Source organism: Elephas maximus, chromosome 15 (genome assembly GCF_024166365.1).
Source record: "Elephas maximus indicus isolate mEleMax1 chromosome 15, mEleMax1 primary haplotype, whole genome shotgun sequence".
Classification (NCBI taxonomy): Eukaryota; Metazoa; Chordata; class Mammalia; order Proboscidea; family Elephantidae; genus Elephas; species Elephas maximus.
The window spans coordinates 37393929-37418967 of record NC_064833.1 but is presented as its reverse complement, the minus strand read 5'-3'; the positions used below and the strand labels follow the sequence as shown (position 1 = coordinate 37418967).

At 44.3% G+C, this 25039-nt stretch overlaps 1 long non-coding RNA gene across 8 annotated transcripts in view; it reads left to right on the top strand.

The window, feature by feature from the left end:
* LOC126058770 (uncharacterized) overlaps nucleotides 1–25039 on the top strand; it is a 275999-nt gene that overhangs the window by 68084 nt on the left and 182876 nt on the right. For 2 of the 8 annotated variants that reach the window (XR_007513281.1, XR_007513283.1), the window contains one exon: nucleotides 8073–9253. The exons of the other annotated variants lie outside the window; for them this stretch is intronic. This is a non-coding gene — a long non-coding RNA (uncharacterized LOC126058770). Of the gene's footprint in view, nucleotides 1–8072; nucleotides 9254–25039 lie in introns of those variants that run through there. 8 annotated transcript variants of the gene reach the window in all.

The following is a 25039-nucleotide window of genomic DNA, read 5'->3' as shown; positions in this document are numbered from 1 at the left end:
TTTAATTCAGTCATTATTTTTTCTTCCGGTAGCATTCAAGTATCTACTTAATGTCTGATTCCCTTGCTTTTGTCTCCAGTTTATAGCCACACACATATTTCTTAAAATATTGATAGAACTTGGCCTCTTTGGCCTTGGCCTTGATAACTCTGATTTGTGGTGGATATTAGGGATTGGCCTATTGAATATCCATCACAAACTCTCTATGGTGTAACTCTCTTGCTACTAAGACTCCCTTGCAGCTGAAGTCCTGGATATAATTTAGTTTCCATTAATTGAATGCACTCACACAGGCTTGAACGTGGAACTGAGTTAAGGAAAGAGAGATATTGGCAGGGAGTGAAACACCCATTTTGCTGGCACAGACTGTAATAGGGAAAACATGACTCAGCAGTCGCAGCTTCCTGGGGGAGTAGCTTCCTGCATCTGCAGCATCCACTTCTCTTATGGTGGCAAAGGTAGTGTGATTCTGGGGACTGAGAGTTATTCCTGCAAGCTCAATCTAGAGCTTGCTCCTCTGGCCCTCTAGGAATTTTGTAAGCCATCTAGTACCTGGTATAAATCTCTTTATGTTTAAACTAGCTATAGTGGTTTCTGTTGTATACAACAGTAACTGATACAAAACTGAATAACTGCTAGCTAGTTCTCCTCCTCATTATAACCAGATATATGCTGACATTGTACTGTTGTTGTTAGCTGTCCTCACGTCGGCTCTGACTCATGGTGACTCAGTGTATAACAGGACGAAATGTTGCCTAGTCCTGTGCCATCTTTAGGACTGTTGGTATGTTTGAGTCCATTGTTGCAGCCACGGTGTCAATCCATCCAAAGTCAAGCGTTTTCCTTTCTGTTGCTTACTCTTCATTTTACCAAAAAAGGTGTCCTTCTTCAGCAAGCACCCCTCCTGATAATCTAAAGTAAGTGAATCGAAGCCTCAGACAATATTCTGTGATCCATAGGGTTTTCATTGGTTAATTTTGGAAGTGGATTTCCAGGCCTTTCTTCCTAGCCTGTCTTAGTCTGGAAGGTCTGCTGAAGCCTGTCCACCAAGGGTGACCCTGCTGGTATTTGAAATACCAGTGACATAGCTTCCAGCATCAGCAACACACAAGCTACCACACTGTGACAAACTGACAGGCAGGTGGTGGGATATTGTACTAGATTCTATGAAATACAACAAAGAATGGGGCATGGTCCCTGTCCTTAAGAGCTTATGGAAAAGACATACTTGTAAATGGACATATTGGACATATTTTAAAATGCCCAAACATAATACGTGATCACCAGAGAGATTTGGGAACCAGAGGATGGAATAAATAACAATGGCTTGATGAACTGGGAAAGGTGTCAGAGAGCTGATGATTTGCAGAATAGAGAAGAATGAGTAGGAGATCATTACACCCACACACATCAATTGTCATCAAGTTGATTCTGACTCAGAGTGACCCTATAGGATAGAGTCGAATTGGCCCATAGGGTTTCCAAGGAGTGCCTGGTGGATTTGAACTGCTGACCAAAAGGTCAGCAGCCACAGCTCTTAACCACTATGCCACCAGGGTTTCCAGGACATCATTAGAGGAAAAAAAAAAAAAAGGAAGGAGTGGAATGGGAGAAGCATAGCATTTACAGTTGAGATTCAGCATTTTCAAGGGGATACCAAACCCATTGCCATCGGGTGGATTCCGACTCATAGTCAATCCTATAGGACAGAGTAGAACTGCCCTATAGGGTTTCCAAGGAGCACCTGGTGGATTCAAACTGCTGACCTTTTGGTTAGCAGCTGAGCTTTTAACCATTACCCCACCAGGGCTCCTGCAAAGGGATAAAAAAATAGAGGTGTGAAAATGTTGCTGTGTCCAGAGAAGTGTGAGAATTTGGTGTGGCTGGGGTTGAGATGCATGGCTGGGATGGAGACGAGTGGGAGCAGGAGGGGGAGGAGAGGAGTTTCAGGAGGAAGGCTCTGACCAGACTGTGTAGAACTGCATGTGCCTAACTAGGGAATTTGAATTTTATCATCCGGTGAGAGTGAGCCAGCAGGGATTTGAAGCAAGAGAATGAAAGGAAACAATTTTTTGTTCATGAAGCAAATTCTGGGCATTCATATGGAGAATACTCTGACGGGTGAAGGGTGTTCAAAGGCAAATACTAGGGTGCTGAAACAAAAAGGTGAGCGATGATGAGAGCTTTAGTAGTGATGAATAGGAGGAACAGAATTTAGGATGTATTTCTGAGATAAAAATTTACTGGATCTGAGCCAATTAGGAGAGGAAGAAGAATGAAAGGAAGATTCTAGTCGGAATATAGGTTTCACTAGAGTAAGGACTTTGTTTGCCCATGGATATGTCCTCAGCACCTACCATTGTGCCTGGTATGTAGCAGATGATCAATACTTATTGAGGGAATGTGGTGAGTGGTGAGGCCATCAACTACACTGTCTCGGACAATGCGTCTATTTTTGGATGTTTGTGTATTATCCGTAATTAATGCACCTGGCTGCTAACTGGCAGGTTGGAGGTTTCGGTCTACCTAGAGGTGCCTTGAAAGAAAGGTCTGGTGATCTACTTCTGAAAAATCAGCCATTAAAAACCCTATGGAGAACCGGAGTGCAAATGGTAAACATGAACGTGGTGCGAATGGTGAAATGTTGGAGACTGGTGTCCACCCAGAGGCACTTTGGAAGCAAAGCTTAGAAATCTTCTTCCAAAAAATCAGCCATTGAAAACCCTGTGGAGTACAGTTCTATTCTGACACACATGAGGTCGCCATGAGTTAGAATCAACAGCAAATTTTGGTTTTGGTGGATCATCCAAGTAGAAGTGTTGTTGACAAACAGGAATCACTTAGCAGAAATTGGATATTAACTAAACTTAATCATAAGAGCTAGCAATTTTTGAGCTGTTCTTGTGTGTTGGCCTCCATGCTAAGTTCTTCTCTTATACTAACTCATTCAGTCAACTCAAGCACCTCTGAAGTGGATAGTATCATTCTCTTTTTACAGGTGAGGAAACTGAGATAAACAAAGGGTCTTGCTCAATTTCATGCACTTGGAAGGTGGCCGAGGTATGATTTGGCCTCAGATCAGTCTGACCTTATACCAGATCCCTTACCTATCCACTTCCCTGGTGTCCACTGAGTTGTCTTCTGGTCCTGCCTCTAGTGAAGGGATGCTGCCAGCATGCTTGGCCATGAGACACTTCATTTTTCAACTGTTCAGGTTGTCTTCACCTCTTAGCTGTTTTTCTCACCACATGCCCAGGTGGGTTACGTACAGCATATATGGGAAGCTTGGAACTCAGAGTTACATTATTTAAGCTTCTCCAGGGCTGGGTCCTACAAAGAACCTTTGTATCCCACCACTGACCTTACTAGCAGTGTGACCTTGCACAAGAAGCTCAGCTTTTTTAGGAACAAGGAGATGATAAGCAGCAGAAATGAGCAAACTGATTAGAGCCTGATGGTGTGGTTGAAGGTACAAGGGATATAGAGTTAGAGAATCCAAATCTGGATGGGATCTACCATTTTTCAGCTAGCTCTGGATTAGCTATTTAAATGCTGTACGCATCTTTTTTTCGTGAGTTTTAATATGGGGCTGGAAATAGACACCTGGCAAGGCTTTGATGAAAATGAAAGGTACTTTAAGTAAAGCACTAAAAGAGTGGTTGGCACATATTAGGTCCTCAAATCTTAGTTTTTACATTAAAAAAAAAAAAAAAACCTTTTATATTAGTGTGTTATTATTAGTGGGTAATGAGAGAAAATCAGTCTGCCATTTGTCTTTACTAAGATAAAGCAGTATAGTTTTGCTTTTATATCTTCTCTTCTAGCCACCATAGACCAGTATTACTCACTGGGGGTGATTTTACCCTCCAGGGAACATTTGGCAATATCTGGAGATGTTTTTGGTTGTCACAGTTGTGGGGATAGGGAGGTTGTATGCCACTGGTGTCTAGTGGTTACAGGCCAGGGATGCCACTAAACATCCTACAATGCACAGGACAGCTTCTTACAACAAAGAATTATCCAGCCTATAGTGCTTTTTTTAATAGTGCCCAGGTTGAATTGAGAAGCACTGCTATAGAAGAAAATACTGCCCAAATGAAGCTAGTACAAAGAAATTGTGAGGGATGAGACGAGGAAGAGGATATTTTTTCTCCTGGATATGTGAGCTGGGTACGTCTGGTAGACTTTCTGTCATGGATTGAATTGTGTACCCCTGAAATATCTGTCAACTTGGCCAGGTTATTATTCCTTTGTATGACTGTATGATTGTCTACCATTTATCCTCTGATGTGATTTCCCTATGTGTTGTAAATCCTATCACTATGATGTAATAAGGTGGATTAGTAGCAGTTATACTGATGAGGCCTAAAAGATTAGATAGTGTCTTAAGCCAATCTCTTCTGTGATATAAAAGAAAAAAGCAAGAAGAGAGACACGGGGACTTCATATTACCAAGAAATCAGTGCCAGGGGCAGAGCGTGTCCTTTGGACCTGAGGTTCCTGTGCTGAGTTGCTCCCAGACCAATGGAAGACTGATACATCACAAGGACCTTCCGCCAGAGCAGACAGAGAGAGAAAGCCTTCCCCTGGAGCTGACGCCCTGAATTTGCACTTGTAGCCTGCTGGGCTGTGAGAAAATAAACTTCTCTTTGTTAAAGCCATCCACTTGTGGTATTTCTGTCATAGCAGCACTAGGTGACTAAGATGGCTTCTAAAAGACTCTGTCAGTGGAATAGAAACAGACTGGGTCAGCTAGCAGAGCAAATGGTCTTCATAAACTCACTGCCTCCTTTTCTTCCCCTCCACATCAAATGAAGGATAGTGGCTGGTATCTGGCAGCTTGCTGCCACTTATTTGCTTTGTTCCGGAACATTGCCTGAGGACTCTAAGTGGTCAGCATTGTGCGGAGCATGGTCAAGATTTTTAGCACTTTTTTTCTGAACTAAAAATTGGGTTATTTGATCCAATAAGTATATTTATGGAAACAAGGGGACTGGGCTTTTAGAACTGGGAATAAGCCTGGAGCCTCTTCAGTTATGTCTTTGGAAGAAATAAGATAGTGAGAGCCCTGGACATAAAACTGTGAAATCCAGGTATAGCTTCTTTGAGTCCTGGCTACCTGATCCTAAAATGTCCCTAAACTTCTCTGAGCTCAGTTTCTTCATTCGTAAAATTAATGATTCTTACCAGGGGTTCTTACTTACAAAGTGCTGTGTAAATTGAAAATTCAGTTAGCTAACTATTACTTAGGGTGTTTTAATGTACAAGAGTCGTAACATATATAAGGTATGACTATAAAATAATAAAACCCACATATTTTTTATGTATATGCAGCCAGAACTGAGGCACCCAACTGAATATAGGCTCTTCAAGGGCTGAGTCTTTGATTTTTTTGGTTCACTTCCTGGCACCCATGATAGAAAAGCTACACAGACCACGTGTGAGTTTTGAGTGAAGAACTTTCTTTCTTCTTCTTTATTTGACAAATGTAAATCACACGTAAGGGAGCCCAGCTTTCAGGCTAACTGACTCCTGAGTAAAGACAGAAAGTGATATATGTAGTTCAAATTATTATACAGAAAGTTGATAATTCTGACTGGATACATTTTGGGTCAGGTTTGATAAACAGAAGCTGTTGTCTCTGATTAGGATAAAATACGAACAGAACGTTCCTGGTTCTTTTGTGTTTGTGTTTGTGTGTGTGTGGCTTACCTCCAGATAGAAAACTTTTGGGAAGACTCTGTAATGTCTTAGGATGCAAGTCTTCTTAGAAATTAAACCTCTTCTGCGTCATGACTGACTGTGCTCCCTGTCAGAGTTTGGCTAAGTTTTACTATTTTTACGTGGTAAGAATTCAATAAGTACTTGTTAAAGGAATGAAGGAGGAAATGAGATATCAGAGTGCCTCGCTCATAATAAAACCAAAAAACCAAACCCATTGCTGTCGAGTCAATTTCGACTCATGGCGACCCCATAGGAGAGTAGAACTGCCCCATAGAGTTTCCAAAGCTGTAATCTTTACAGAAGCAGACTGCTGCATCTTTCTTCTGCAGTGTAGCTGGTGGTTTCTAGCTGCTGACCTTTTGGTTAGCAGCAGAGCTTTTAACCACTGTGCCACCAGGACTCGTTATAAAGGAGTGCGCAATAAAAGAGAGCTGCTTGGCTTTGTAAATGATGAGGTGCTAATAATAAGTGAGAATATTAAAAGGCATGTGCTGTGGAGCCTGAGAAAGACACTAGAGAGAAGTATTCTAGGGGCTCCTATGATCATCTTTACTTCTTGGTTAAGATGACAGACAATGATGGAGCTGCCTCTATTTTCCTTGCTCTTACATTAAACACCGGTATGAGGCATGAAATTGTGGCACAAAGTTTCAGGGATGGGGTCAAAAGCCACATGTCCAGGGATGCTGATTAGAAAGCGAAAAGGAACTTGTGTTCCTGGCTACATAATGGAGACACCATATCAGCCCTGTCAAGTCTGGTTATGTGAGAAAAAATAAATCCACATTGTGTTGGATTTTCTATTTTTGCCACTAGACCCAGTCCCAATGATACAGCCCTCATCAGATTCAGGAGGCACATCTGTACCCCTAGATCCCTCCACTAATGGTGGCATCTTGAAACGGAGGAGCAAAGACATCCCTCTACGTTTTCTTTACACTTGCCTTCAATTCGTTTTTGGAAAGTTTCAGGTTACATTGTTATGGACACTACACATGGGCTTACTACTTCTTGAGCTTTCCCTTATCGCTCATCCCACGTTCACCAGTGCCTGGTCATCAGAATAATATATTCAAGAGGATGCTGTACAGACCATGTTTTATAGAACTCCCTGGGCCCTGCTCAGTTGTTTGTTAGTGCCCCTGAGGGCTACATAAATTCACAGTTGCAACTGCCTTCTAGGTACTGAAAAAGTAGAAAAGAATATCAGCTCTGTCTAGAACTGCAGAGGTTATCTGGATCAGGGCTCCTCGGAGGTGTATCAAAAACTTTTCTAGGAGGGTGAACTTGTAAGGTGCTGGGAAGGTCAGTACCAATCCCTCTCTCCCTTCCAGTAGGCTACTTCTATTTTGATCTGTATTTTATAATGTGTGTTTAAAAAAGCTTCCATGGCTAGAAAACCCTGACTTACAGATCAGTAAAGGAGGCCCAGTGAGTCCCTGGGTGGTACAAACGGTTAATGTGCTCAGCTGCTAGCTGAGAGGTTGGGGGTTCGAGTCGACCCAGAGGTGCCTCAGAAGAAAGGCTTGCTCTACTTCCGGAAATCAGCCATTGAAAACTCTATGGAGCACCATTCTCCTCTGACCCACATGGAGTCAAGGTAAGACAGAATCTGCTGGTTAAATGAGGACAATGGAGGTTAATACAACAAATTATTTGTTGAGAATCCACTAGGTATGAGACATTACTACAGGCAGGGCAGCACCTTAGACAACTCCAGAGAATGCAGTCCCCACACCCTGCAAAGTAAATACTGCCCTGGAGTTCTGCAATGAGGCAGCCCTGACTACAGGTGCTACATTTCTGAGTAAGACAGTGTTCCTACCATAAGACACTTACATCACAAATGGTTGTACAGAAATAATGAGGGAAGAATGAAAAACACATTGTGTTGTTGTGTAAGACAGATCAAGATAGATATAGTCAGTGAGGTATCAACTCAGTATATTGTGGAAGTTTAGCGAGATGATAGGTGTAAAAAAGACAAAGGTATCAGAAATGGCTGGGTATAGGAAGTAGCATTTAAGACGGGCCCTGAAAGAACACTAAAATGGTGTGGATTAGTATAGATTGGTAAAACTGAATTGACTCTTCACTGAGTACTGACTATACATGGCAGGTGAGTAAACCAAAAACCCAGTGCTGGCGAGTCGACTCTGACTCATAGCAACCCTATAGGACAGAGTAGAACTGCCCCATGGAGTTTCCAAGGAGCGCCTGGCGGGCTCGAACCACCAACCCTTTGGTTAGCAGCTGTAGCACTTAACCACTACTCCACCAGGGTTTGTACATAGCTCCTATTTCATTTAAACCTCATGTGAAGCAAGTTTATTATCCCTATTTTACAGTACAGGAAACTGAAAAAGAGAGGATGGAGAATTTGCCCAAGGCCTTCAGCGAATTCCTGGGGAACGAAAACCAGTCACTGTGTGGTTGATTCCGACTCATGGCAACCCCACGTAGGTCAGAGGAGAACTGTGCTCCATGGATTTTTTAATGGCTGGTTTTTCGGGAGTAGGTTGACAGACCTTTCTTCTGAGGTGTCTCTGCGTGGGCTTCAACTTCCAACCTTCCAGCTAGCAGCCGAGCCTGTTAACCATTCGCACCACCCAGAGACTCCACCTGGGAGATGCACGATGCAAAATCGGACCCATTTGCTGTCAAAGCCTAGGCTGTTTCTGGGTTACTGGTCACATAATTTTCGACAGGAGAGAAGCAAGATATCAGGTATACCAGAAGGAAATTTGTTGGTGGTGTTGTGTGCTGTCAAGCTGACTCTGATTCACAGGGACCCTAAAGGACATGGGAGAACTGCCCCATAGAGTTTCCAAGGCGTATTCTTTATGGAAGCAGATCCCCAGGTCTTTTCTCCTGTGGGGTGGCTGGCGGGTTAAAACTACCAACTTTTCATTTAGCAGCCGAGCGCTTAACTATTGTGCCACCAGGGCTTCTTAGAAAGAAACTACCTACTCTATAGTTATCTACTATATAACTTGATTTGAAGACTTAATTATCTAAGCCTCATGGCTACTCCAGAAAGTCAGTGCTAGCCTCACTTTATAGACAATTCTAGGCAAAGTCACACAGCTAAAAGTGAACTGCGCAGCCTTGGCTCTGGTCTCAGAATTCCTGATTTCAAGGTCAGACACCTTCCTCAGATGCACCCGACTCTCTCCTGTTAATCAAGAAATAAGGATGGCCCTTTAAACTTTGAACTGAAACCACTCCTGGAAGTAACCTTTCAGCTAAATAATAGATTGACTCATGAAATAAACAATATCACCTGTGAGTACTGTCCTCCTCTTAAAAAAGTCATCTATGTGAGACCAAACGGTCAACAGTTACCCTAAAGCAAAGATTAGAAAGCCGGGGGGCAGGGGGGTGGGTAGAGAAGCTAGATTAATGGAAATAAAACAACCAGAACAGAAATAATGAGAATGTTACCTTGTGAAAAATGTAACCAGTGTCACTGAACAATACGCTTAGAAATTGTTAAAAGGCAACCTAATTTGCTGTGTAAACTTTCACCAAAAACACAATAAAGTATTATTTTGTAAAAAAAGAAGAAACTATATCCGTTGTACGTAAATTCCAATGGTCTAACTATGAAATCTCTTAGGAAAAATCTCAACAAAAAAGAAGGATGGGAAACTGTGTGTGTGGTGGGTGGGGGGGTGGTGGGTGGTTGGGGTGTGAGGGATGGAGGTGGTAGAGGGGTGGAAGTGAGGGGTGGGGGGTGTATTATAGGTTATGTTACAGACATGGTGGACCTTGACTCTAGCATTGAATGCCAGGATGAGGAGCTGTGCCGGAAGCTGAAAACCTCAGGGACCCCATCACCTGTTCCATTTGATTTGTGTTCTCTGAGCAGCGGGCTCCCTGACAAGCATAACACCCCTGCAAAGCAGATCCTGAGGTTGGGGCTTGCATTCTGGTAATTATTTTGGGACACGATCCCCGGGATCAGAGTAAGGGACTGGAAAGAGTGAAACAGGAAAGGAGGGGGTATGGTCTTGAGTTGGTCACTGCTGTGAGAAACTGGGGCTCAATTCTGCTGGAACCTTTTAAGTAGCCTGTAGAATTCACCTGTCCGGCCAAGGGGACAAGAAGAAGGAAGCATTTGTCCACTGCCTCTTCACCCGCACTCATCAGGGGTTGTCCCTGGAGCGTCAAGATCCCTGCAGGTCAGCATAGAGGATTGCCCGGCAACGTCCTGCAGATACTATCGCCACAGCTGTAGCTGGAGCAAAAGGTGGACCAGAGAGGGTGTGAGATGGGGATGGGAGATGAGAACAGGACAGAGATACTACTTCCATTCGAAAGGAAGATTTAACAAACATAGACCTGATGTGGTTTCTTGACTGATCAATTTATGATCTCTAAATATGAGAGGAAGCAGAACTGGTGTAAACGTCAGAAAGCTAGGAACACTGGAAAACATAAATTTTGAAAGAAGTACTTTTGTTGCCATCCACCAGCAATTGCGTCTTTTATGCAGGTAGAAGGCGAGTTTGTCCCTGGAGATTTCACCGCTTGCAGGATAGTGCCCCCTGGTGGACTCCAGGAGCAGTCGGCTGGCCCAACTGTAAAGATAGGCTTTTGCCAGCCTCCTGCTGTATGAGTAAAGAAACCAAGGTAAGAGCGTTCTTTTAAAAAACTAGGGGAATAAAATATAAAACCTTGCTTGTCCCTACTACTGAGGCTTTACTAAAATAAGATTCCAGGAGGGAAATCCTGTCAAATTAGCCTTAACACTTGCTGGCTATCATGCTCTATATTAAAAGGGGTCTGTAAAGGGGAGATAAGTGTATGGGTCCATTCGCACTGCTGGTGATTACTCCAGCAGGATTCGATGTCCTTACAGGTTAGCCCCAGTGAAATAGCAAGTCCATTTGGAGAAATCCATACTTGAACTTATGTTAAATACCCATAAATTAACCCTGAACACAGTTGCGCTATTATTTCAGGTATTAGTAGCAATCAAATGTTTTAAGTCCTGAAAATTGCCCCATCAAAATTCAAGTCTATGGCAAAACAAGATAATAAAGAAGCATATTCTTATGTTAATAAGGTTGTGTTGGACCTTATCCCCAATGAGACACATTGAGTTTTTAAATAGATCTTTGTCCAAATATTTGTTCCAATTATTTGGCTCTTCCACTACTTCCATTCCAGCATTTTCCTTGGCACATTTTTTTCTTCTGACATAAAATGAACCTAGCACAATGGAGTCACATGGACTCGCTAGGAGTCAGAGTGGTCTGTATGATGTCTGACAACGACAACAATAGGCATCCAACGATGAGGATGAAAGCCTGCCGGTCGAGCTGCGTATCGGTCCTAAGTGGGGGTAAACACCGACTTTAGAGGTAGGTCTCCACCAGTGAAAAACAGCATAAGGGACAATGTGATAGTGCTATTCAAACTTTTCCAGTGTACATTACAGTTGGCCCTCCGTATCCACTGGTCTGCATCCTTAGCTTCAACCAACTGTAGATTGAAAATATTCAAAAAAAATTCCAGAAAGCAAAACTTCAATTGGCTTTGCGATCACTGCTCTGAATCCAAGTGAATGAAGTGATGTGTAGGCGTCTCCTGCTGTAGCCTCCCGCCATTTCACAACTCCTCAGTCTCTCTCCAGCACTCTTATTTAAGCATTGTTTGCCTGGAGTCTTGTCATCATTCCCTAAACAATTCAGTACTGTATAACTATTTACATAGCACTTACATCGTGTTGGGTATTACAAGTAATCTAGAGATGATTTAAAGTCTAAGAGAAGATGTGTATAGATTACATGCATATACACCATTTTATATGAGGGATTTGAGCACCTGCAGATTTTGGTATTTGCAGAAGTCTTGGAACCAATTCCCCATAGATACCAAGGGACAAGGGACAAGTATAACAGGAAATGAAAGTTAGGAAAGAGAAAAAATGTTCCCAGGCAACTGGGGCTATGTGGCCCCCAAGTGGCCTGCTATAGTTTTGAAATTATTTAAAGTTCTGGGATTCAGTCCCCTCAAATCATGTACATTTTGGATTCTGTATCACATGTACCCCATTACCTCGTGTGTTATAAAAATACTGCCCTCCGCCCAAAATCTGAATACCATCGATGCTCTGGGAAGCCTTGCTGAATTTATTCAGCTATCCTTGGGAGTCATTTCTTAGTCTGTGCAGGATGCACCCCAGCTGAGGAGCTGAAAACTTCACTGGGAAAAGCAGGGAACAACTCATTCATCAGAAGCTGATTTTGTTCCAAATGATTCGTTTCTCTTTTGGGTCTGCACGCTCTGTGTGTGAGGACAGCACATCCTCTCCCTTTTATTTTAGGACTTTAGTTGGCAGCAAACAGCGGGAAGAAAGCAGGAGGGTCTCACATGGGAAGCCTTATGCCCAAAAGACAGAATTCTGTTGTTCACTGTGGCGCTTTGAGATAAAATTCTCAGTTTTCTGTTTCTAGACAAGATTTTTTTTTTTTAACCACTATTTATTTCCCAAACTTCTTTTTTTTCTTTTTGGTGTTACCCCAAACAGAAACTTTGTACCCATTAAGCAATTACTCCCTACTTCTGCCTCCCTCAGGCCCGCTCATCTGCTTTGTCTTTATGTGTTTGCCTATGTCTAGATTAGATTTGACTCAATGTTCTATGGAAGTTCTATTAAAAGCTTTACACATTGTTATGGATTAAATCGTGTCCCCCCAAAACACGTGCCTCTGGACTTGTGCATGTGTTCTGTTTGGAAACAGGAGGTTTTTGTTTTATTAATGAGGTCATGGAAGCCTGGTGGTACAGTGGTTAAGAGCTCAACTGCCAACCGAAAGGTCAGCGATAGATTTGTTTTTTTGTTTTTAGAAGCTGAAATAGACAAAGATCTCCTCCTAGAGCCACACCCTGAATTCAGATTTCTAGTGCCCTGAACTTAAGGAAATAAATTTCCATTTTCTAAAGCCACCCTTTCATTTATTTCTATTACAGCAGCACTAAGAAACTAAGACACACATATAAATTGTGCTGTAATAAGCAATAATCCACTGCCTTCGAGTCTGTTCCAACTCATAGCAACCCTATAGGGCAGAGTAGAACTGCCCCATAGGGTTTCCAAGGCTGTAAATCTTTACAGAAGCAGACTGCCACAACTTTCTCCCATGGAGTGGCTCTTGGGTTCAAACCACCCAAACTTTTGGTTAGCAGCCAAGCACTTTAACCACTGCGTGACCAGGGCTCCAGATTGTGCTGTAGTAAAAAGCGAAACAAAGACTTTCACATCCTCAGGCTAATTTAATCCTTCAATAACCTCCCCTGCGATGGATGAAGAAATATAGGTCCAAAGAAACTGACTTGGCCAAGTTCTACAGTTGGTAGATGGCAGACTGTAAACATCGACTGAAAAAAGAACTTCAAATTTAAATCGTTTGATAGCATTTGGTTCCGTTCAAATCCAAATTGTAAAACATAAGCTTTTATTTTAGAAGTTGTTTTTATGTGAAAGAACACTGTTTAGCATGACTCTTGTAAATAATGATACCTTTGGAAGCTTCCCAAACTTCTGGATGACGTCCCAGGGCTCTGTAAGTACAAAGCAGGGTCAGAGGTTTGCTTCACATTCCACCCAGCCCCACCTCCTGTAGCCATTTTCTGACATCTCTGGTGATGTTCTGAAGACCAAATTCAATGACTTTTATCAAACCCATCTACCTTGACCTCTCTGTGGCACTTGGTCATGGGGGACTACTTCTTTCAGGTTGAAAAAACTTTGTCTTGGACGTTTGTGAGAATGCACTTCCCTAGTTAGTTTTCTAGTTTCTGCTGTCACCACTTTTGCCGCAAAACACGGATTCGAGCCACTTGTCACAAAGCCAATACTGAGACATGGATGAGGTAAGCAGCAAGAGGGGTTTATTTCATACCGGTATACAAGAAACAGAGGGGAATGCGCTCCTCCAAAACCTGTCTGTCAGAGGCTGACCAGAGGGTTTTACAGAGTTAGGGCTTAGGCTTGAAGAATCTGGAGAATGGCAGCTCTCCTTTGAGGGGGGCATGTTGACCACATTTCAGACATATTGATCTTCTGCGGGTATTCTTAGAGGTCTTCTGATGCCATCCTGGTTTCTGTCACAAGATGGGCCCCCATTGTGTAGTTGAGTCATCCCAGATCTTATTGTTTTTCTGCTTTTCCAAGAGGAACATACGTAAATTTTAAACTTCATAGAATCATGGAGAATGATAGAGGGAAAGGAGGAAACAAACCACAAATCACAAAATTACTGGGGTATGTAAAGGCTAACTATGCAAGCCATGCAGAAACAATGCTATGATACCCAGGATGTTAAAAAAAAAAAAAAATCAAACCCACTGCCGTCCAACTCATAGCAACCCTATAGGACAGAGTACAACTGCTTCATAGAGTTCTCAAAGTAGCGCCTGTTGGACTTGAACTGCCGACCTCTTGGTTAGCAGCCGTAGCACTTAACCCCTATGCCACCACAGTTTCCATACCCAGGGCATTAGGCCCCTACAATCTCTTTCTCACACTGCCCCTTTCACCGCTGCCAAGTGTTCTTCTTATTCTTGTCCCCTAAATGTGGGTGACCTCCCAGTTTTGATTTTTGACAATCTGCGGCTCCCTTTTTCTATTTATCACTGAATAAACATATCTTATTTTCAATGTCTACTAATACACATATGGTACTAAACATTAAAAAAAAAAACAAACCTGTTGCCATCGAAATAATGCCTTCAGCCCTAATGAACTTTGTATCCTGCCAGTTTAGAAGACGTTCCACTTGGATGTTTTCTGATCCTTTCAACCTCAACAAGTCCTGAGCATAAGTCATGATCTTCGTTTTCCTAAACCCATCTCACCTCCCAACTTGTCCATTTTTGCAAGGTCTTAACTTTCCATTGTCACAGTTAACCTGGCTTAACACCTTCGAATCATCTTCTTTCATGTTTGTGTCTTATATCTATCCAGTTACCAGTACTTACTGGGTGAATGATTACCAGTTATTGAAATCCAAAGGTAGCAGTGAAACCTGTGAGAGCCAGAACTCAATGGGACTGCCTAGGTTTTCTGGGTCTCGAAAGTTTTCTGCCTTTGACAGGGTGCGGTCTTCCCACTTTTCAATGGCTCATTTTAGTGGAAAATATTTGAGTTTTCCTTCTCTGACAGGTTACTGCCTTACATAGGTTCTGTCTTTTGCAGGTTCTACTGTATTAGTGTCACTTGGTATTAATCTTTGGGCTTTTCTTATTCTCCTGCGCCCACTTTCTGATCCTGGCCTTAGTCTGTTTAAGGCAATCAACATTGCCTACAGGGAAATTCGGATTTCTATGCAGGAATGTAAAGAGAGGAAACAGGTAGCTTTCTGTTTTTTTGACTTCCAGACCAGGCCCTAGAGAATAAAAAATAAAAGCCCCAGAGCAAGTAGGGTTTACTGTTTCTGTGAAAATAAAGAGTAGAAGAAGAATTGAAGGGGAGGATTAAAGGGTGATGTCACCTGGATTAGATGGTGATGGGCAAGGAGGGGAGTGACTTGGAGAGGGGTATATTGGGTTAGTGTGTAAAGGCTTGTTGTTAGATGCTATGGAGTAGATTTTCAACTCATAGCAACCAAACTCTTAACCATTGCGCTACCAAGGCTCCTGGAGGAAATCTAAACCCCAAAGCGAACCCATTGCCATCAAGTTGATTCCAATTCATAGCGACCCTGTAGGACAGAGTAGAACTGCCCATAAGTTTTCTAATGCTGTAATCTTTATGGAAGCATACTGCCATATCTTTTTCCCAAGGAGCTACTGGTGGATTTGAACTACCAACCTTTTGGTTAGCAGCCCGTGCTTAACCACTGCCCACCAGGGCTCTTTTGGAGGAGATCCAAAACCTAAAGAATGTGTTGCCATCAAGTAGATTCTGACTCATGGAGACCCTATAGGACAGAGTTGAACTGCCCCCTAGGGTTCCCAAGGAGCGGATGGTGGATTGGAACTGGTGGCCTTTTGGTTTAGCAGCCAAGCTCTTAACCACTGTGCCACCAGGGCTCTAGGAGATTATCAATTGCCTCTTGCAAATTCCTAAGGTCCAGCTGCTTAAAATATAGTGAAAGAACACTGGGAGAGATAAAGGCATGAAAGACCACAAGGAAATGATTTTGCTTAGATTGTTGCATTAGTGACCACCAAGGCCACTAAGGAGATGATTTTGCTCAGGCTGTAGCCAACTGAGGGTTCTTGTCCTGTCCTATTAGCTGATCGAAATAAGACGGACGCCACACCACCAGTTGCAAGGGAAACAGAAAGTGGAAATTTATTGTCTGCGCAGACAAGGAGCAACACAGGGTCTAGCGACCATAAGGCCATATGCTCACTGTCTGAGGGGTTTGGGGAGCTTTTTATTTCCAATGGCGTCTGGATGTTGGGTTTGGTACCCAGAAATCTCCACCCTTGGCCCTCCCATATCCACATTTGGAGGTCTGGATATTGAATCATGTTGGTGATATTCAGGTCCAAGGACAGATTGAGGACACAGGTCTTCAGGTCCTGTGCTTGTGCCAAAATCTTGATTCGTGCATGTGCAGGATTCTGGCACCAAATTTAAACTGTGGTTAGGGCCACAGCATGGTTGGGCCAAACCACAGTTAGAAGCTGTAGCTTGGCGGGGTGTGAGGGGAGTGGGGAACCACGGCTGAGCCGAGGGAAGTCTCGATGGAGGCTTCAATCCCCCCTCTAACAGGTTCCTTTTAATCTTAAAAGGGGTTTAGGGCCGAAAGTCTCATCTTCTATAGTTTTTCCTGCTGGCTAGGGACACTGGTGTAGAACTAGGCTCCAGCTGGAACCTGCTCGGGGGAGAAGGGGTGATACCCCCATCGCAGCATCATCTGCAGGTGGAACTTCTGAAGCCTGGAAGACACAAACTTTACTAAAAGGTTAAACAAATGAGGTCTGAATACAAGCAGCAGGATGACCATGGCCAATGATCTCAGAAGGGGAAGACACCGTGTTAAGTTTGGGATTGCTGCCTTTACTATATCTCAGATATCCTGCGAAGTTAGGCTTTGGTTGAACTTGTGTAGCCATTTATCATGGAGGGACTTGAGTCCTCAAGAAGGGGCCAGAAGCCCTATTACTGTACCTGCCTCAGTTAGGATTATACCCAGTGCCCTCTTTAGTCTACAAATTGAGGCTTGGCTGGAGGCCCAGTACATGCAGACACTGGTGCCTGAGAGGAACAAAAATCCTAGGGAACATTGACCAGTGGTTTTGACAGGGCCGATGTAAGAAGCTGTCCATCTGCAGCCAGGACAACGACAAACTGTGCTGCAGTCACTCAGGCAGGAGCCAGACCCACACACTCGGACACACCGACTGGGGCCACACAAAGATTCAGTGATGGCACAGCACCAAGGGTGGCACCAGCTCACTTGAGCCAAGTGCTGCACCACAAGTTTGGGGTCAAGGGACCACAAAGCCCAGGTTGGCACACTCAGCACATGGGGCTTTGGGTTTTTTTTTTTTTTTTGTGGTATTGTAAATGTGTTTCAGAGGTAAATGAGTGTGCCCGGGGGTGTAGGCCCCATGTGGTTGGGCAAGCAATAGTCAAGGAGCAAATAAAAAGTCCTCAGGAAATTCTTGGATATCTTCTCTCAGTAGGTATCTACGTATAACAGACTTGGCTGGTCAGATTAGTTTGGAGGTAAGTTGTCTCATTCTAATGTCTGGAGTTTTAGCAGTGAAGTCAGTGAGACCCTGGATAGTCTGTTGGACAAAGTCTCTATTGTAATTAATGAAAGATGGTCCCAGGGGTAGACCCATCGCATGGGGAATCTAGTGATATTTTTAGTAGGCGGGGGCACCTGGACCGGGACTGCCTCTACATTGTCTTTAGTTCTGGTACAGGCGTGAGGCAGACTCAGTGATCTTTTAAGTGGAGAGTGTTTGAGGTGCTTATGAGATAATTATTTTGCCATTCTGGGGTCCTTGCTTTTCCTGTAGGAAGAAATAGCAAATAAACAAGCAGGGTATAAGGCTGCATATAGGTGGTAAACATGAACAGAGTCATAAATAACAACCCGTATAATCACCAGGGGATGACAGTCAATTGGCACAATTGTCTATCACTTTAAATCTTCTGAAGCCTGACTTTCTCAATTATTACTGTCTTGCCAATTCTTACTGTTCTGCAGGGTCTGCAGGTTGGTATCATGAGTAGGAGCTGGCTCGATGCGAGAGTTGTGGATCTATGCTCCCTTTTGGCAATCTTGACAGCAGCGCCAGGGGTTTGTTCTCCTGCCCGGTCTGTAGTGCTCCAGGTCTTGACACGGAGAGAAAGACTTCAGGTTGTGGAAGAGTCTGTCACATCACTTACCTGTAAAGAGAGTCAAGCGCCCCTGCCACAGAATACAAATCTTGTTTAATAGCGAGCTAGCTTTGTGCATGTCTCTAGCCTCCAAGGTAGTCTCGGGACCCAGAGTAATCAAGCCCTCCCACAAGTTACGGAGGAGGGGACGCCCATATAAGCTCAAAAAGGCTTACCTTAAGTTTGGTTTGAGGTGCCACCCTAGTCCTGAACAGAGCCAAGGGAAGGGTCTTAGCCCATATTAACTAGGTCTTCTTGTAAGGTTTGGCCCAGTGGGCTTCAATAGTCCAGTTTACCTTCTTCCTGCAATCTTTTTCTGGAACATATTCCTGGTGCTTAATCTCCTCTTACACTGCCAAGAAGATCTTGTTGTCTCCCTTTTTTCTTCTTTTTTGTAAGATGGCAATGGGTTTTTTTTTTTTTTTTTGGTGGTCTTTAATCCTGAGAGTGACCGTACAGAGTAACAAGTGGTACAGAGCCAGCTGCTCACAAGACCATAAAACCTGATCCAGTAGCAAAATAAATCGATGTATTTACATTTAGGTTTTTCCTGGAAACCCAGGGCAGTCTAGTCTAGAGCCATCCCTCCCTTTCTTTTCTACCTTTCTACTTCCTTCTCACCTTTTTGTTTTCATTCTTCTTGTTCTCTACCCTTTTACTCCTCTAAGCCTCATCAGTTGTTTCTGCCCTGTCTGGCCCCTATTTTTGCAACTATAAAGGTCTTCTGTAGCTTACAGCAAGCTAGAATCAGTCACTAGTACTGGGGTCACAGTTCTCACTGCTCGCTTGGCCTCTAAGTCGACCCTTTAGTGGCCTTGGGCCACTGCTGTATCTTCCTGTTGATGTCCTTTGCAGTGTACCACAGCCAGAGGAGCAGGGAGTGACACCACTTCAAAGAGTTGTGAAATCTGTTGGCCGTGTTTGATTTCTTTACTGACCCAATTTAAAAGCTCTCTTTGCTTCCACAAAGTCTCGTGTACATGTAAAACTGACAACACGTACTCTGAATCTATATAAATGGTCACTTGCTGGGACTTGGCCAGCCACAAGGCCTGGATCACCACAACCAGCTCAGCATTTTGGGCTGAGGTTCCATTTGGGAGAACATTTGCCTCGAGGATCTTGGTGTAGCTGACAACTGCGTAGCCCACTCTCCTTTGGTCACCCTGGAAGAAACTACTCCTACCTCCGAAGATCTCTAAACTGGTGTCTCTTAGAGGTTGATTTTGTGGGTCTGGACAGCTGGCATGGACCGGGCCCACCGTCCGGACACAGTCATGGTGGACGGAGTCTCCCAGGGACAGAGTGAGAAGAGGGGTGGCTGAATCTGGAGCGGCAACAGATTGTACTGGTGCGCTGGGATCACCGACTAGAGAGGTCTGGTATTGAGTTACTTGGTACTCACTCTCTCGGGACACTGTCTTTGCCAGTGGCCCTCTTGCTCACAGTATGCACACTGGTTCTCTCTCAGCAGGGGTCAGGGTGGGGTCTCACTAGGGCTGTGGGTCTTTTCTTCCTAGGAGGCAGGCCTATACTGTTTCTGTATGGTTGCTGTTGTTGCCAGTAGGGCAACCTGGCACTTCCTGCCTTTGTCTTCTTCCCTGTTGTTATAGACCTTGAATACCAGCTCGACTAGGTGTTCGATACTCATAGTTACTCTTCCCTCTATTTTGTGAAGTTGGTTCCCGATATCCAGAGCACACTGTCTTATAAAAATATTATTGACCATGTGAGCATTTCTTGGGTCCTTTGGATCTTGATCAGTATATTGTCTAAAGGCTCTATAACTCTTTTGAGGAAGGTTGCAGGGTTCTCATCTTTACACTGGTTAATTTTGTGTCCTTTGTTCCAATCTAAGAGCTTAGGCATTCCACATCCAAGGCCCACTAATAGACAGTCCCGATGTCGGATGAGCCTACCGTATTCCACTGTGTAATTGTGGTCCCAGTGGGGTTTTGATGGGGGAAGATGTCATCGACAGCATCTCTGGTCCATTGAGCATCATGTCACCTCTGGGTTTCCTCTCCGGCTTGTCTAGGACCCTTTTCCTCTCTTCTGGGAGGAGAAAGGTGCTTAAGAGAGATTAACGGCCTGCCCAAGTGGAATCACAAGAGTTAAAAAAAAAAAAAAAAAGAAGGCAGTAAATAGTTCATACAATTTCTTTGGTTTCTCTTGACATCCTGAGGTGCTTTTCTTTCAGTTAATCAGGTCCACTGTACTAAATGGAACCTGGCTCCTATTCGCCACTGGAGTTGTTTCATGGAGGGGATACTGTCCAGGGGCTAGCCCTCCCTGTTGGCTCTGTTCTGGCTTTGCAGCACCCAGGGCCATATCTGTCCCTCCACAGGGTGTCCCTGCCCTCCTATGGGGAGATGGCAAGGGAAAATTCCCAGGACGTTTGAACTGTCTTCTCTGGTTAATTCTCCACCCTCCTCTACCCCCCACCCTGCCCTGGCACAGGTTCAGGAGGTGAGCCACGCACGCTACTGGAGTTGTAAGGGCTGTTCATCGCTAACCCTGGCGGCAGCACAGTTGACTTTCTCTTTTTCCCACGATTACAACCGAATTTATCTCAGTTCTCTGAAGTACACCTTAAGGGTGAAGGCTTTGGAATGTTTTTAGGATTATCCCTGTTCCTACACCTACACACTCACATGAAGACATACAAAGAACCCCAGTTTTAAACTCATTCAGACAGAAAGATGCCCCCGCAACCTAAAGGAATGTCCACCAGACAGACAAAGAATACCAATGCAAAAAGGATGTCCCCTAAACCAAAAACTAAAACCTGAACCCAAATCAGGACTTAACCAAAATCAATGACCATAAGTTAAGTTACCCGTTTTCTGCTATCAGAGAGCAGAGATAGAGAGAAAGAAAGGGAAAGAAGAGTGTTCTGAAACAAAGATTGTTGCCATGGCAGGGCAAACTCTGAGGGACTAAAATACCCTCCATCAACTACTGATCAACCTTGGGTGATCACAGATGGACAAAGATTGTCGCCGATGGCAAGGTGACCCAATATCCTTGGTTTCAGATGGGGCAAAGGACCCCCAGCTAGGCTGAAGATGGGTCCTTAAGGCCACAACCCCCACTTCCCTTGTTTTACAACCCTTGGGGTCGGGCCTTAGGACTGCGCTGTTGCCACCCTCCTCTTTGCCTAGCTCCCCAGGAGAACTTAACCCCCCCTCAGGGGAGATTTTAACCCCCTCGAGATGACCAGTGGAACAACCTGGTCCCGCGCGCTTACTTAATTCAGAGGCCTTTTCCATCCAGTTTCTAGTTTCTGTTTCCGAGCCGAGGTGGGGACCCAGTAGACCTCACCCCAGGGGGGGTCATGGTGGCCACTGGAAACTCCTTACTGACCAAACGGCGTCGGGGCACACCTTAAGGGGTTGCAGGGGTCCGGATGCTCACCGCTCAGGTTTCGGAGTCTGCAAGTCCCAGACAGAGTCACCAAAATCTGTAATGGAACAATTAGCCAATCAAAATAAGAATGGACGCCACACCACCAGCTGCAAGGGAAACAGAAAGTGGAAATTTATTGTCTGTACAGACAAGAAGCCAAGCGGGGTCTAGTGACCATAAGGCCCTGTGCTCACTGTCTGAGGAGGTTGGGGAGCTTTTTATTTCCAAGGGGGTCTAGAGGTTGGATTTGGTACCTGGAACTCTCCACCTTTGGTCCTTCCATGTCCACATTTGGAGGTCTGGATGTTGTACCGTGTCCGTGATGTTCAGGTCCAAGGACAGATTGAGGACACAGCTCTTCAGGTCCTGCGCATGTGCCAAAATCTTGGTTCGCACATGCGCAGGATTCTGACACCAAATTGGAACTGTGGTTAGGGCCACAGCGTGGTTGGCCAAAGCGCAGTCAGAAGCTGTGGCTTGGCGGGCTGCGGGTGGGGGGGTGTGGGGGCGCGAACCATGGCGGAGCTGGGGAAGGTCTCGATGGAGGCTTCAAGGCTGTTACATTAGTGAGGAACACCTCAAATAAAAGGAAGAAAACCTGGGGCTTTATGCTGTTGTTGTTAGCTGTCCTCCAGTGCTGACCCCATGCACGATGGAATAAAATACTGTCCAGTCCTGCATCATCCCCATGACTGGTTGATGATTAGTGGTGTCACTAGGGTTCGTGTCACCTAGTGTGGTGACTCATGGTGTCATCACCCCCCCTTGGGTGAGGCAGGGAGAGGCTGCCTGGACCCGCCCCCACACAGGGCCAAGCACCACCCTGCACAGCCTGCCCCTCCGTGCCCCACCCCCTGTGGCTCCCCACAGCTCTTCTCTTCTTCCAAGTTGGAGACCCTCCTCTCCACCCAATGGCAGGCGACCAGACTGGCAACTGGCACCTTGACTGGTGGGTAATGGGGGCGGGGGGGGGGGTGGCTAGCATCCATACTGGGTGACATCAACTGTGGTGACACCACTGCCTTGGCTGCCTCTCCAACTGTGGTGCTGGCCTGCCAGCCACCTGGGCAGACCCTAAAGTCATTTTGGTGTCACACCCCCTGACAGTATTGGGGGTGCTTTTTGCACCCCCTGCATCCACTAGTGATACCGTTGTGGATTGTCCTGTTGTTATTCATAAGGTTTTCACTGACTGATTTTTGGAAATAGATTGCCAGGCCTTTCCTCCTACTCTGTCTTAGTCTGGAAGCTCAGCTGAAACATGTTTGGCATTATAGCAACACACAAGCCTTCACTGAAGGATGGCCAAGAATCAAGTCTGGGCCTCTGCATGGAAGGTGAGAATTCTACCACTGAACCACCTAACAGGGGTGTCCTGAGGAAAGGTAGACAGTGAGTTTTATCTGAGTCACAAAGAGCAGAGGATGGGGGATAGTCCTCTGTGGTTTGCCCTTTCTTGGAACACAGTCATGTTGAAGGGAATTTCTTAACTGTAGCTGCTTTCCGGGAACCCAGGGCTCAGATAAAGTTCAACATTGTCGAGGGAAAACCGTAAAGCAAATATGTGCATCCTGCTATTTCCCACCCCTACAGTTAAAGGCCTCTTTTCACACTGTTGGCCTCCTTCCTATCTTGCTCGCAGCTAGTTGTCAGTTAATTCTTAATTAAATGTGAAAAACCTAAGGTTCTGATCTTATGAAAATGGTATTTGTAAGGTTATGTTTGGACTATGTTATGACTTTTAGATGAAAAGGAGACCCATTTTTTAAAAAAAAATAATTTTTATTGTGTTTTAAGTGAAAGTTTACAAATCAAGTCAGTCTCTTATATATAAACTTATATACACCTTACTACATACTCCCACTTACTCTCCCCCTAATGAGTCAGCCCACTCCTTCCAGTCTCTCCTTTCATGAGCATTTTGCCAGTTTCTAACGCCCTCTACCCTCCCATCACCTCTCCAGACAGGAGATACCAACATAGTCTCAAGTGGCCACCTGATGCAAGTAGCTCACTCCTCATCAGCATCTCTCTCCAACCCATTGTCCAGTTCAATCCATGTCTGCTGAGTTGGCTTCGGAAATGGTTCCTGTCCTTGGCCAGCAGAAGGTTTGGGGACCATGACCACCAGGATTCTTTCAGTCTTAGTCAAACCATTAAGTCTGGTCTTTTTATGAGAATTTGGGGTCTGCATCCCACTGTTCTGCTCCCTCAGGGGTTCTCTGCTATGCTCCCTGTCAGGGCAGTCATCGGTTGTGGCTGGGCACCATCTAGTTCTTCTGGTCTCAGGATGATGTAGTCTCTAGTTCTTGTGGCCCTTTCTGTCTCTTGGGCTCATAATTACCTTGTGACCTTGGTGTTCTTCATTCTCCTCTGATCCAGGTGGGTTGAGACCAATTGATGCATCTTAGATGGCCGCTTGTTAGCGTTTAAGACCCCAGACGCCACACTTCAAAGTGGGGTGCAGAATGTTTTCTTAATAGAATTTATTTTGCCAATTGATGTAGATGTTCCCTGAAGCCATAGTCCCTAAACCCCCACCCTTGCTCTGCTGACCTTCAAAGTATTCCGTTTATTCAGGAAACTTCTTTGCTTTTGGTCCAGTCTGGTTGTGCTGACCTCCCCTGTATTGAGTGTTGTCCTTCCCTTCACCTAAAGTAGTTCTTATCTACTATCTAATCAGTAAGTGACCCTCTCCCACCCTCCCTCCCTCCCCCTTCTGGTAACCACAAAAGAACGTGTTCTTCTCAGTTTAAACTATTTCTCAAGATCTTATAATAGTGGTCTTATAAAATATTTGTCCTTTTGCACCTGACTAATTTCACTCAGCATAATGCCTTCCAGGTTCCTCCATGTTATGAAATGTTTCACAGATTCATCACTGTTCTTTATCGATGCATAGTATTCCATTGTGTGAATATACCATAATTTATTTATCCATTCATCCGTTGATGGACACCTTGGTTGCTTCCATCTTTTTGCTATTGTAAACAGAGCTGCAATAAACATAGGTGTACATATATCTGTTTGTGTAAAGGCTCTTATTTCTCTAGGATATATTCCAAGGAGTGGATTTCTGGGTCGTATGGTAGTTCTATTTCTAGCTTTTTAAGGAAACGCCAGATCGATTTCCAAAGTGATTGTACCATTTGACATTCCCACCAGCAGTGTATAAGCGTTTCAATTTCTCCACAGCTTCTCCAACATTTATTATTTTGTGTTTTTTGGATTAATGCCAGCCTTGTTGGAGTGAGGTGGAATCTCATCATAGTTTTAATTTACATTTCTCCAATGGCTAATGATTGAGAGCATTTTCTCATGTATCTGTTAGCTGCCTGAATATCTTCTTTAGTGAAGTGCGTGTTCATATCCTTTGCCCACTTTTTGATTGGGTTGTTTGTCTTTTTGTGGTTGAGTTTTAACAGAGTCATATAGATTTTAGAGATCAGGCGCTGGTCGGGATGCCATAGCTGAAAATTTTTTCCCAGTCTGTAGGTGGTCTTTTTACTCTTTTGGTGAAGTCTTTAGATGAGCATAGGTGTTTGATTT